At 42.3% G+C, this 12,500-nt stretch overlaps 1 pseudogene; it reads right to left on the reverse strand.

Annotated features, from left to right (window-relative positions):
• LOC137636243 (protein O-linked-mannose beta-1,2-N-acetylglucosaminyltransferase 1-like) overlaps window positions 1-12,500 on the reverse strand; it is a 24,523-nt pseudogene that overhangs the window by 6,615 nt on the left and 5,408 nt on the right.

Consider the following 12,500-nt stretch of genomic DNA (forward strand, 5'->3'; position numbering starts at 1 on the left):
AATATCGTGTATCAATTATGTCTGAGAGAACAGCTTAACCATTCCTAATTTGTTATTAGAAGGTACAAATAAAGTTTTGAAAGGTTATAATAGCTTTGATATGGAGATAATAGGGGTTTCGAATGTAGAGGTACGGTGTAAAGAACAGAAAATAGATAGAATTCCATTAACAGTATTTAATGGTAAAGGAAAAATCTTACTTGGTTTATATTGGTTATAGTATCCTAAGTTAGATTAGCCAAGTATTTTGAAAGTTACAGGCACACAAGCTGCACACAAGAATGAAATTTCTCTTTCTGTGGATAATTTTTTATCAGAATTTAAGGAAGTATTTGAAGACAAAGTAGGTACAGTAAAAAAAGCAAATGCGATTTCAGTGGTGAACTAAATAGTGCTCCTAGATTTTTTTTCCCTCCCAAATCAGTACCTTATGCATTGAAAAGTTCCGTTGAAACAGAAATCAGGAGGGTAGAAAGTGAAGATTCAAGGGAAAAGGTTAGACTACATACTCGGATTGGGCTACACCATTAGTTCCTATTTTGAAGGAAAGTGGACAGGTTAGGTTATGTGGAGATTACAAGGTAACGTTGAATCCACATCTTCAGGTAGCTCAACAACCATTACCAAATCCAAAAGTCTTGGGGTCGAAGAAGAAGAGTCGATGACGATTCATTGTTTATTAATCAGATACCCAGATTACAAGTGCCTGCAACAGTTGTTGTTGTTGTTGGGGTATTAAAGCCAACACTTGTTGTTGGCACGGGCCTTTCCCTTGGTTGGCCCGTAGGGCCTGCAACAGGCTCCGCACGTCTTTATAAATGCGCGGGAAAACATATCGTACACACGGATCCCACATGCCCCTCCAAGATTGACATGTAATAATTACAACAATTACACTGCAATCTGATAATTATCAAATGGGGTAAATCAGTAACAAAACAGATAGGATGCACAATGTAGCATCTAGCTACACAAAAATAATCAGAGTAAATAAATCAATAATCGCTTAATAAAAATGGGTCGAATTGGCATAATAGAAATGGATCAACTGCATACTGCAAACATAGCCATACAAGAAAAAATTAAAACATTCACAGAACAAAGCAATGTGAGCAACACTATCAGATGTATAGTATAGCATGAATTTTCAATAATTCTTTAAAAAAAAAAAAAAATCCATAATAACACGTGGACAAGGAAATCATCTATTTATAGGCTAGCAGTACACAAAAGCAATGACAATTACATATTATTTAACAAATTCAGTGAGCCAGCCAGGTTCTTTCCTGGAGCGTTGCGGTCTCGTAGCACGGGGTAGACTAGGTGTGGGGGAGCTAGACCTGGGCGGGCTCTCACTGCTGCTGTCAGCTGGTGTGGTGCTAGGGGTTGGGTCAGACGGTGGGCTGGGCGTGGGACAAGCTATCTGTCCCTTTAAATGTTTTCTGTTGCGCAATGATAACCTTCCACTCCCGTCAAGCCTTACTGTGTACTGCCGGTATGGGTGATGGGAGATGATGACACCTGATCTGTCCCACCTTTTAGTCCCGGGATCTTGAATCCTAACCTGGGTGCCCTCATGCAATGGAGTCATGTTGCAAGAGCGTTGTCTTGGTGATTGGGGAAATCTGTCACTAGACGATGCCATCAATATTTCCCGCTGTCGAAGGGTTATTCTCCAGTGGCGATCTACCTTATACTGCTGTCTTGCTGTAGGAACACCATCACGAAGTGCTCTTCCTGTTGCTAGTTGAGCTGGTGACTTGCCTATCTCTCTCAAGGGCGTATTCAGGTATTGCAGCATTGCCTGTGTGCACCTGTCGTTGTCCAAACTACCGTTGGCCCCCGTGTTCGAGCGGATGATTCTTTTGGCGGATTTCACAGCAGCCTCTGCCCTCCCATTTGACTGCGGATAATGAGCAGATGAAAGGCGGACAGTAACCCTCCATTTCTTAAGAAAGTCCATCATCTCCTCACTAGCCAAGTTAGTGCCTCCATCAGTGGAGAGTTGCTCGGGAGCCCCCCACCTGGAAAAGTAGCCACGTAGTTTCGCTATAATTTTGTTGGAACCAGTTCCCTTGGGGAAATGCGCTATTTCTAGCCAACCCGTCAGTCTGTCAGCGTAGGCCAAATAAACTTGTCCTTCGAGTTGAAAGAGATCAGCCACCGTCTGCTGGAAGGGGTACTCAGGGGGAGGGGTAACAATCATGACTTCTGGCGGTGAAGAGGGCGTGTGCAGGTTGCAGACATCACAGGAAGCTCGGCATTGTTCCAGGTCGCCTGCTATTCCAGGCCAATACACGGTTGCTCTTGCACGACGTAACATCGAATCTAGCCCTTGATGGCTGGCATGCAGGTTCCTTGCTACTTTATTATGTAATGAGTCAGGTACCACTAATCTCACTGCCCCCTCCTCATGGGTATATGTCACCATACTTTGTGCAGCAGCCAACCTGTCCCTTACGCTGTAGAAGGGTCGAAGACACTGTAGTTCTTGGGATTTTTGCTTAGGCCAGTCCCCAGCACGGACTCTTGCAAGCAACAGCTGGTATACGGGATCATTATTTGCTGCGTCCATGACCATCTCTTCGTCCATTGTAATACCGTCATCTTGGCTCAATACAGCTACTGTTGCTGCTGCTACCGCCGCGGAGATATCTTCTTCTTGTATGGTGTCCTCCTTATCTGGGACTGCCATTAGGGAGGGGTACCGAGATAGAAAATCGGCTGCTGAATTCCACTTTCCTGGCAGGTACTTTATTGTGAACTTATATTGCAGAGTCTTTTCTTTAAGGCGGAATAACCTTGGGTTCACCACATCTGTGAGGGCCCTATCCCCCAAAAGCTTCACTAGTGGGCGGTGGTCTGTTACGATAATGAGGGAGGGGCATCCCAACAGAAACAATCTTGCTTTCCGTAGACACCAGGCCACTGCCAAAGCTTCTCCTTCCACTGCTGCGTATCCGGATTCGGCAGCAGACAGGTGACGACTCCCACACAGAGCCAGCCGCCAACCCCCTTTGCAACAAAAAGGGGTCTCTAGGGAGGTACAACCACAGTACTGTTGCAGGACAACGAAACCTATACCTTCCCTACTCCAATCTGTGATTACTGCTGTAGGCCTAGTCTTGTCGTAATACCGTAGTCCATCCTTTGCCAGCCGACAAATAATATCTTGAGCCTGTCGGAACTTGTGTTGCAGTTGTTCGTCCCAATATACCTTCTTTCCTGTAGATTTCTTCAGTAGTTCCCGGAAGGGCTCCATGAGGGGCGCGGTGGCCAAAAAGGGTGCCAGCTGGTTGACGAAACCATACCAGGATCTGATATCCGTAACTGATGGTTGGGCTGGCATGGGAAAGTCTCTTATGGCAGCCAACCTTTCACTTGTAGGCTCATACGAGTCCCACCCCAGGTGAAAACCAACAAAGGTAGCCTCTCTCCTGCAAAATGAGAACTTTTCTGGTTTTAGGGTAATGCCTTTCTTCGCGCAGGTAGCCAGAAAATCAAAGGTGTGCCAAAAGGCTCCCTCAACACTTATGTCATGCAGAAGGGTGTCGTCTACACACTTGTACTTGCGAGGAATATCCATAATTGCGTCATCAAACCGTCGAGTGTAGGCATCGGAAGCTGCACAGTGGCCCATCGGGGTGCGACGATACTGGTACCTGCCCCATGGGGTTATGAAAGTTGTCAGTCTTCGGCTGTCCTCATCCAACTCCACCTGGTGGAAACCCCAGAACGCATCTGCAACAGTCTTATAGCTTCGAACAGGTACACCAGATACTATATCAAAGGGTGCTGGTGTATGGTGCGTTTCCCTCTTGCAACATGCATTTAAGCGCTGATAATCCACTGTCCTCCTCGGGTGGCCATCCTTTTTGGCCACTACTACCATTCTGGCGCACCACTCTGTGGCCTCCCCCGGTGGTACTGGCTGGATGATGCCCCTACGTACGTCCTCCTCCAGCTGAGCCTTGACTTCATCTTCCCAGTGCTTTGGGACCGCTGCAGGTGTGTGGCAAGCATAGGGTATGGCCCCGGTGACGAGGTGGATGCGGTGGGGTGGGCCCTCCATAACTGGGAGGGGTGACTTGGAGGTGTTGAAGGTTGTCGCCAAAAAACGTTGGAGTAGCCAATCTTGAAGTAAGGGAACGTTTTCTTCCAGCGGGGGGAATGGTAACACTGTCGGACGTGAGAGATCCACCTCCTCTACTGTATCAACGGTGGCAACACTGGCGAGATGATAGGGGAACGTAGCTGGGACTAGACCCAACTCTTTACACATTGACAATGACAAGTATAAATTTGTTGCAGAATTCACGAAGAAAATCTCCTGCATAGAGGATCGACCATTTAATGATACACAACACTTAGTTGCCCCTAAACACTTCAAACGAATGCCTGCAACATCTCTCAGCGTCTGCTGCTTTTCAACTTTCGCGGGGTCGAGGTGCAGCAGCTGCAACAGCTCGCTGCCAGCGACGCAAACCTGGGCCCCCGTATCGGCAACGGCGGTGGTGGGTACACGCTCCCTCCCCCCCGGCACTGACACTGATACATTTAATAACGGTTGTCCCGCAACGGCGGTAGATGCAATCACTACAGCACTAGATACTTCTGGCAGGACCTTACGTTTGCCCCTACAGCATTTCTTCAAATGCCCCACTTTCTGGCAATTATAACAAGTAACACCTTTGGCCAAACACGAATTCTTATCAGAGTGCGAACTGCCACAGTTGCCGCACCTCGTTGGCGGCGTACGATGCACAGCACGGTGGATAGTGGCGGCTGCACACTCCCCCTCCTCCGTGACATTGGCTGCCTCGACTGGCGGATAACTTGCAATTTGGCGGGAAATTTTCCCGCTCTCACCTACATCCCTAACCCCAGCTTCAAATGCTATGCACTGTGCCCTGAGGGCGTCTACGCTATCATACCTATGATAACTTTGAAAAATTTCTCTTTTAAGCACTAAATTATTCAACCCTACCATCACTTTACGCAATAGCATATATTCAGACAGATCGGAATTACACTGTGGGCACTCGAACTTGCAATCTAGAGCTAACTGAGAACACCTTTGAAAATACACATTGATAGGCTCATCCGTGGCCTGAACATCATTAAAGAATTCGCTCCATAGCACCGCTTGGTTGGATGACCGTAGTACTAGCTTTTCAACGCTATCTAATGCCTCCTTGGGGCTCACACATGACCATTGGGCCGCTGAGAACTTTGCATCTAAAGCTCTCTGTAGAGCTGGCACACACAGAAGACGGATGTGCATGACGGCCTCCAAACTAGGCCACCTGTTCAGGTGAATCCAGCACTCCATAGACCGCCTCCATGTCCTGAACGCCGCTGAAGACATTTCCACATCACACTTCTCAGGAGCTGAAGCATTGGACACCCGTGGCACTCCAGCTACCGGCAGGTTAGCCACCTGGGTTTGCAGTGCAGTGATAGCTCGTTGCTGGGACATAATGGTGTCACGGGCCTGACGAAGTGACGGAGTTGCGATGGCCCTCCTGGCAGGCGTTGCAAGACGAGGTCTAATAGGTGGTGCCATCCTGATCTACGCTCCACAGGCGTAGGTTCATATCTCACTGCGCTATCTTGGGGTCGAAGAAGAAGAGTCGATGACGATTCATTGTTTATTAATCAGATACCCAGATTACAAGTGCCTGCAACAGGCTCCGCACGTCTTTATAAATGCGCGGGAAAACATATCGTACACACGGATCCCACAAAAAGACATGTTTGCAACTATGTCAGGATGTAATCTATTTTTTAAGTTAGATCTTAGACAAGCATTTTAACAGATTCCCATGGATGAAAATTCACAAGAACTATGTACAGTAAATACATCCTTAGGTTTGTATAGGCCAAAGAGATTGCCCTATGGAGTAGCAAGCAGTCCAGCTATATGGCAACAAACTATGGATAAGATTTTTTCAGACATGTCAGGAGTAATCATATCCATAGATGATATTTTAGTTTCAAGTAAATATAAAAGCAAACATAGAGAAAGATTACGGTAGGTTTTAAAGTTAAAGGAACATAATATTAGAGTGAATATGAGAAAATTTATCTTAAACATTGATTAAGAGTTTTTTTAACAGATAGTAAGGGCAATCATAAGACTGAGGTGACAATTAAAGTCGTAGAATCAACAAAGATAGCAGAAAATACTAAAGAATTACAATCATTTTTAGATTTCGTAACTTTTTGTGGGAATTTCACTCAGAATTTGTTTACAATTGCACATCCATTGTATAACTTGTTGAATAAGGGTGCAGAATGCAATTGTACATGAAAGAATCTAAAAGGAAAAAACATATCTACATTTATAATACCAGTGTTATCCTATATAATGCCAGATGAAACAGAAAAACAAATTGCATTCGCTTTTAGAGTATTGAACAAGGCAGAAAGGAATTACTCTCAAATAGAAAAAGGTTTAGCATTAATGTATGGAGTTAAGAAATTTCATGTGTATCTTTATGGGAGGAAAAGTTTCACATTAGTTACAGACCATAAACCTTAATTGACAATATTGGGTCCAAAGGCAAGTATACCTACATAACCAGTAGCAAGACTACAACATTGGGCAATTGTGTTAGCCTTGTTTGACTATGACATAGAATACAGGCTTACATAAAAAATGGGTATTGTAATTCAGGTGCTTTATCTAGATTTCCTCTAGACAAAGCTCCAGGAAAGTATGATGACAGGATTCTTTTAGTTTCAGCATATGATGTACCCTTTACCGCAAAGGATATTGCTAAAGGTACAGAGACAGATCCGGTACTTGCCAGAGTGTTAGAGAGTTTGATCACAGGAAGGGACTTCATGTGCAAAATTATTATTATTAGTATTACTAGCTAAACTACAAACCTATTTGGAAAAGCAAGATGCATGGAAAATTAGCCCAGTGAGGAAAGGAAATAAGGAAATAAATAAACGAAATAAGAAGTAATGAAAATTAAAATAAAATATTTTAAAAACATTAACAACATTAAAACAAATATTTGATATATAAACTATAAAAGGACTTATATAAGCCTGTTCGTTATAAAAACATTTGCTGTGAGTTTGAACTTTGGAAGTTCTACTGATTCAACTACTCGATTAGAAAGATTATTCCACAACTTGGTCACAGCTGGAATAAAACTTCTAGAGTAGTGTGTAGTATTGAGCCTCATGATGGAAAGGCCTGACTATTAGAATTGACTGCCTGCCTAGTAAAGGATGTAAAGGATGGTTAGAATTTTAAAATATCTTATGCAACATGCATAATGAACTAATTGAACGACGGTGCCAGAAATTAATATTTAGATCAGGAATAAGAAATTTAATAGACCGTAAGTTCCTGTCCAACAAATTAGGATATTTCCCAATAGGATAAGTAAAGGGGATCCTTCTGGGAAATTATTTGTAAAGTTTTGTACAATGAAGACAGAAAGTTCCACATATATATCTATGTTGTAATATAACTCAATATCGCTACAAGTAATGAAACTACAGTAATATTGCATTACATTTCATTGATTGAACATGTTTGAGTCTAATCATAAGTGTTGTAACGTATGTCATTAAGCATTGAATTATATATAAAATACCTCAAAGATAGACTATAATTCTTCTTAATTTGTACTGCATGAGATTAGAATCTTTTACGTTGATGTTCGTTTGTTTTATTTGTATCGTTTATTTGTTAACAAGGTTAGTAAAAGACAGGGAGGAAAATTAGTTTTCTGGGGGAACCTCCATACAACAAACATCTAAAATCCTCCCGGGGGGGGGGGGGGGGATTTGAACACCATCACTCATCACGCCATCAGGGAAAATGCATAGGCCAACTTGGGTTCGAGCCATGTCGTCCTGATGGAAGTTCCTCAAAGGCAGCTTTCTAATTGGGATATTTCTGAAATATCCCAAGTAGAAAGCTACCTTTGAGGAACTTCCATCAGTACGAAATGGCTATCTCACCCAAAAATAGATTTTTCCTATGTCAAAATCTCTTTTATGTCCAGGTTGGACATATACACACTAGATTTGTCATTACCAGCACCACCTCAGTGTTCAGGCACTCCATAAACCGGTTCTGGACTAGTACAGTACTGTATACCACAACTGAGAATGCTGGACAAATAGTGTTTTTTTTTTTTGGTTCTAAAATCTGGCTGTTGGCTTAAATTTAGAATGAGAATTGTTCACTTCAAAAACCGAATCTCGATAAATGGGATAGAAAATGGAGAGGGTAACTCAAATAAATCATGCGAGGGATGAACTAGAAAACGGAATGGGTACCTAAAATACACCATGCATGAGCTGAATACAAATAAAAATAAAGATTGAAGATAATTCTTCATAAGGACATTTCATAAGCAGGTTCCTTTCTCTTTTCTTGAGAACGAAAAAAGCAATTTGATTTACTTACTTGTTCCGGAATCCAAAATTTGTATTGCTCCCTGGCCCATTTTCTATTGACCATCCAGCCAAATTGAGGAAACACTTCAAGTCGCCTCAAAACTGTTGGATCATGAGCTACGTCAGGATAGCTATTGATGGAAAATGCGTTGATGCAGTAGATTGTAGGGTCTGCGTCTAAAAGCCAAGCCGTTTGTTGAAAGAAGCTGGAATTGATTTAGACAGATGGATTTAGCTATATCAATATTTCTCAGCATTCTGAAAAAAATATGAAAAGAATATAAAAACTTATTATTCATCTAATACTATAAACTCAAAAACCTTGACCTATTTTATTCAAACGACCGGGGGACGTGTGGACATTTTATTGCGTGTGTAAACAAACACACAAACATGAAGTGTGACAAGCGCATGGTATACAACATCTCCCCCAAAGATATCTACTTTACGAAAAGTAATAATTTCACAAATAAAGTACTTCTGTATTGATAATGGAGAGTTACGTATAATGCTACTGTTTCTCAGATCTCGTAAATTAGATCAACTGAAAGATAATTTACTTGTATCTAACATAATAACTACAGTATAGTGGACATTTCAAGTATAAATAAGCCCACCCCTTCTTGACTATGAATATAAAAAAATTACTAGAAATAAACCATATCTGATTGCTTGGTAGGCTTAACAATTCGACCCGACCTAGTCATAGATGGAGGTATAGTATTGAAATTAGTAGACTCAGGCAAAGTGGTAGGACTCTGGATACTGTATTTGGGTTTGGAAGGATGTTAGGCTTTGGATGGGAAGTAGGACAGTAAGGTATTTGGGGATGAAGGATTATTGCAGAGGTGAAGAGACTGGTTGATTGAGGGTGGCAAGCTTGGCTTAGGCTCAACCATGACTCATGTGTGGACAAGAGCTTTCCTGTTTCATCTTATAATATTGCCCTTATCAGTAGAAACATTATATGACCTAGGGCTGTTCAATTTCTACACGACCTCACTGTAGCGTCCTTGGTCTCTTATATAGACTTTGTCTCCTGGTGAGAGACAAGGTAGGCGATCAAAGTCTTTGGAATATCTCTCCTTATACTCCTCCTCCTTCCTCTAGTAAGTTCCATATTTACAGTAGATAGTTTCAGGATTTCCAGAATTGCTGGAAGTGTTGTCCTTAGCAATCTTGACATAAGCAGTTGAGATGGTGTAAATCCATTGTTAACAGGTGCGGTTCGGTATGCCAGAAGTCCCAAATAAGGATTAGAATTTTTCTTTAAAATATTTTTGGCAGTTTGAACAGCTCGTTTAGTGCACCATTTGCATGAGGATGTCGTGGAGTAGTTAGATGGGTAAATCCCAAATCCTTTGCAAATAACTTGAATTCCTTAGATGCATATTGTAGTCCATTGTTTGATACCAATACTACAGGCAGTCCAGAGTGGCAAATATTTCACTCAGTGCAATGATGACATCACGAGAGACTGTAGAAGGGCAGACACTTCCTACACATGCTATCAATCTGCACAATAATACTAAGCCAACTGACTGAAGAGTGTGCACGGCCTTTACATTTGGTAAAACCTAAATGACCTTGTTGTATCTTGTCTAAAATGTCCAACTGTAGGCACTGAGGGATAACAATCTGTGTTTTGAACATTAGTAAACCATCATTGATGGTTAAGTGTAGCTGGTTACCCCAATATGGCTTAAGAATAGGCTGATGAGGCATAACACATGGCCAGCCATTCTGAACATACTCTTTAATCTGAGATCACTGCATCTCGGTCCTGCTTTGGAGAACTTCTTTATTTTCAATTTCCACCTCCTCTAAAAGCATCAGATCTTCTTCAGTAGATTTTCCAACAGGTACATATTTAACAAGGTAAGAGTACCTCATAAGTTGCAAGCGGAATCTGAGAATCCTAGCTGGTAATTTGGATAAATCTGTGGAAGATAACAATGGCACCAGAGGTTTATGATCTGTCTCGAGTGTAAAAGTGGTCCCTAAGACATAATCTGAAAAATGTTCACATGCCCATGTTGCTGCGAGGGCTTCCTTCTCTATCACAGCATAATTCTCCTCAGCTGGAGTGAGAGAACGAGAGGCAAAGCTAATTGGGCGTCTTGTAGTAGAATGGCTCCAATTCCATACTGACTTGCATCTGAAGCAACTATGCAAGGTTTGTTGATGCCATAATGTGCAAGGACTTCAGTTGAAGTTAGTTTCTCCTTTAGTGCTTTGAAGGCAATCTCCTGTGGTTGATCCCATAGCCACTGGTTATCCTATCGAAGTAGTTGTCACAATGGCTCATTGATGACTGCAAGATTTGGCAGGAATTTTGCAAGTTGGTTCACCATGCCATTAAATCGTTGCAATTCTGTTACACTTTCAGGCGTTGGAGACTCAAGGATACTTTTAATTTTCCGCAACTCAGGTTGTTCTCCTTTACCACATATGATGTGGCCTAGGAATGATATCTTCGTTTTTGAAAACTCACAATTGCTATTCAGGGTTAGGCCAGCATCCTAGATTCTCTGAAGAACAGCATGTAAGTGAATATCGTGAAGATCTTGAGAGGGAGCATGTAGTAAGACATCGTACATATGACAGACGACTCCATCCAAGCCTTCAAGGATCTGCAACATGGTCCTTTGGAATACTTCCAGGGCAGAGCTAATGCTGAAATGTAGGCGATTAAAGCAATTCCGTCCAATTGGAGTTATAAATGTAGTGAAGCGTCGGAAACCTGGGTATAGTGGAATTTGCCAAAACCCAGAGTTGGCATCAAGCTTACTAAAGAATCTGCTATTCTGAATTTCAGAGAGATTCTCGTCAACACTAGCCATTGGATGTACCTCTCCCAACACTGTCTTATTCAGTGGTGTAAGGTCGACACAAAGCCTTATGTCATTATTTGACTTTGGGGCTACTACTAATCCCAAGCATCACTCACTTTGCCCAATAACTTTTACAATTACTTTGTCTTGCTCCATCTTAGCCAATTTCTCAACAATTAGTGGCAGAAGAGGGTAAGGGATATGACGGGGGGGGGGGGGGTTGTTATACAGGCAGACAGGAACTGCATCCTCTTGAAGTGGAATCCTGTATAAATCCTTCAGAAGACTTAGTCCTTTAAATAGCTTGGGAAATTTCTGTTGGGTGTCTCTAGCAAATCTAGAAAATAGATTTCTCCACTGATTCTTCCTTACATTTACCGTCTCTGTGACGACTCTGTCTTAGACTTGAAGTTGTGCGTCTTGTAGCTTGCACAGAATGAGGTTAGAGAGATTAACATCACCAGGCCCGTGAAACTTGGCTTTACTAGGTCCTAGTTGTGTATATGCAACCCAAGGTGTTTGCTCTCCAACAACAGTAATTTTCGAATCACTATCAAGTTTGAACTCTTATGTTGTTATTGACCTTGATATCTGCTGCCCAAAAATCCTCTTGTTTGGATTCTACACTCCCAAGGAAATAAGTATCTAGTTGTTCCTATGGTTCAATCTCATGGGTGGATTTGGTACTACTGCGTACCGTTGCCCAATGACCAGTTTTCTTGCATTTACGGCATCGTACGTCACTGGTAGGGCAGTCGTCTTTAGAGTGAAGCGTTGGACTGCCACATCATCGGTATGTTTTCACCCTTTTGTGGCTTGAACTCTGACCTTGACTGGCGATTCTGGCTATTTGAAGGCTAACACTGGCTATTTCGTGGCGGTTGTTGGGAGCTGCCTTGACTTGCAGGGCAATTTTATTCTACCTATAGTCCATTTCTTTTAGCGAGTCATATTTGCACAGACTCGCAACGGTGCCCTTTTAGCTCGGAAAAGTTTCCTGGTCGCTGATTGGTTAGAATTATCTTGTCCAACCAATCAGCGATCAGGAAATTTTTCCGAGCTAAAAGGGCACCGCTGCGAGTCGGTGCAAATATGACTCGCTAAAAGAAATGGACTATAGTACACGAAACTATGTGTTGTATTTAAATATTTTCTTAAATCTTCTCTTCAACATATTTCATTTTGAGAAATTTGAAGTCTTGTAGCAATAGGTCTACGCAAGAAAGAACTAAACAG

The sequence above is a fragment of the Palaemon carinicauda genome, unplaced genomic scaffold (genome assembly GCF_036898095.1).
Source record: "Palaemon carinicauda isolate YSFRI2023 unplaced genomic scaffold, ASM3689809v2 scaffold258, whole genome shotgun sequence".
In the NCBI taxonomy this organism is placed as follows: domain Eukaryota; kingdom Metazoa; phylum Arthropoda; class Malacostraca; order Decapoda; family Palaemonidae; genus Palaemon; species Palaemon carinicauda.